Genomic DNA, 2693 nt, shown 5'->3' with positions numbered 1-2693 from the left:
TTTTAAATAGTTTTTGAAACTCAAAATCCAACAATTTTTAAGACGTTTCGTTCTGCCATGTCAACCGAAGAGATTACTGGATTTGGTTATGTTGCCTCTCATTTCGATGAACTGTTTCAGATTGAAGCATATAGAAAAGGATAAAACAGTTGGAGAATTAACCCATGGGAGAATAATGATAAGAATTATATTCTTAATCGACTTGCTGATGATCTGTATAACTATTACAGTTCTAGCAATATTGCGAGATATGTTTGAGATATTCTAAGTAAGTTGTGATTGCTACCTAGAGTATCAGAGAGTATCAGATGTTCGATGACAGATACATGGAGGCTGACAGATCCGTGGAGGTACATGGAGGCTGATAGATTCGTGGAGGTGGAGACACACTCCCGTAAAATGCAGAAGATAATTCATGTAATTCATGAGATAAGCTATTAAGGTACGTCATTCATGTCATATTTAAATTAAATATTGAAATTTAATGTCTCTTTTGTTTGAATATTGAAATCAATAAAATGTCTGTTTATGCTTACATGTTGTGTGATTTTAATTTTGACATGCTAGACTATGTGATGTGAACACATCTGATTTCAAAATTAAGTAACTTATTTTAATTCTAAAGTTTTGTTAAATGATTTTGAAAAATGTGATTTTTTATAGTCATTCTAAAATAACAAAGAGTTCACATAAATATGTAGTTAAAGAATCTGATCTTTAAATTTATTACACTTTGATATATGTGAACTTGATGAGACGTTAACATGAAATGAAAAATAAAAGTGAAGCGCTTGACATGTTAAGGATCTTTACAACTGAAATTGAAAATCAATTTAGTATAAAGATTAAGAGGTTTCAAGTATGATTCTATTTTATTTAATGAGTTTTATAAATTGTCTGGAATTATACATGGAACAATTACACCATAATTACTTGAAGTGAATGGTAAAGTTGAAAAGAAAAAAGAATATAACTTTTATTGAACTAGTTGTTGCTAGTATGTTTAACTCTAGTACTACATCTCATTGGTGTGAAGAAAATATATTGTTTATTTGTTATGTTTTGAATAGAGTTTTTAAATCTAAAAACAAAATATCTCCTTATGAGATAGTGAAGAAAAGACAATCGAACTTGTCTTATTTTCAAACATGGGGTGGTCTGACTTATGTCAGAATCCCGATCCCGAGCGAGTTAAATTCGCCAGTAGAGCCTATGAATGAGAATTCATTGGGTATGCGGTAAAGAACAAAGCGTATAGGTTTTATGACCTAAACGCAAAAGTGATCATAAAGTCAAATGAAGTTGACCTCTATGAAAATAAATCCCCTTTTAAATTGAGAAATAGTGGGGGCAGCGAACCTAGTCAAGTTACTGTGAAATAGTGGGGACATCAAACTTAGTCAAGTTCATGTGACAAGAAGCATTGAAAGCAACAAACAAGACGAAACAGAAACTCGAAGGAGTAACAGAGTAAGAGTTGCTATAGCTTATGGACTAGAATATATGGCTTATAATCTAGAAGAGGATCCTGCAAATCTGAAAGAAGCTCTGTAATCATTGGATGCAGATCTATGGCAAGAAGCTATAAACGATGAAATGGATTCTCTAGAGTCTAACCGAACCTGACATTTAGTACACTTGCCTCTTGGTTGCAAACCAATAGTTTGTAAATGGATTTTGGAAAAGAAACTAAAACCCGATGGATCTGTTGATAAATACAAGGCACACCTTGTAGCCAAAGGTTTTAGACAAAGAGAAAATATAGATTTATTCGAGACTTTTCCACCGATCATTAGAATAACATCCATTAGAATACTCATATCACTAGCAGCTATTCTTAACCTGGTGTTACACCAAATGGATGTTAAAACAACTTTTTTAAAAGGTGATTCGGAAGAAGAAATCTATTATGGAGCAACCTAAAGGTTTTGTAATTCAAGGACAAGAATACAAGGTATGTATGTTAGATAAATCCATGTATGGTCTTAAATAAGCTCCAAAGAAATGGCATGAAAAGTTTGATAACTTTATTATATCGAATGAGTTTAAAGTGAATGAAAGTGACAAATGTATTTACTACAAATTTGAAAATGGCATTTGCACTATCATATGTCTCTATATAGACGAGATACTCATATTTGATTCAAAAATTCATGCTGTAAATATTTTGAAATCATTGTTGTGTAACAACTTTGATATGAAAGACCCCGGAGAAGCAAATGTAATCCTTGGAATCAAGATTACTAGGTCAGAAAAGGGAATTTCTTTGGATCAGCTTCACTATGTTGAAAATATCCTAAAGAAATATAATTACTTTGACTATAAACTTGCTTGCACACCATATGATCTAAGTGTGGAACTTTTCAAGAACACTGGTGAAGGTGTTAGACAAACTGAATATGCGAGCATCATTGGCAGCCTCAGGTATGCCACTGATTGTACTAGACCCGACATTGCCTATGTCGTGGGATTATTGTGCAGGTTTACTAGTAGACCTAGTATGGAGCATTGGCACGCTATGGAAAGAGTCATGAGATACCTGAAAAGGACCATGAGTCTCGGATTACATTATCGAAGATTTCCTACTATCCTTGAAGGATACAATGATGCTGATTGGAACATCTTATCAGATGACTCCAAAGCAATCGATGACTATATTTTAATATAGCGAGTGGTGTTGTATCTTGGAAATC

This window comes from Cicer arietinum, chromosome 5 (genome assembly GCF_000331145.2).
Source record: "Cicer arietinum cultivar CDC Frontier isolate Library 1 chromosome 5, Cicar.CDCFrontier_v2.0, whole genome shotgun sequence".
Classification (NCBI taxonomy): Eukaryota; Viridiplantae; Streptophyta; class Magnoliopsida; order Fabales; family Fabaceae; genus Cicer; species Cicer arietinum.
The sequence above is the reverse complement of the archived record's forward strand: the minus strand, read 5'-3'. Positions refer to the sequence as shown.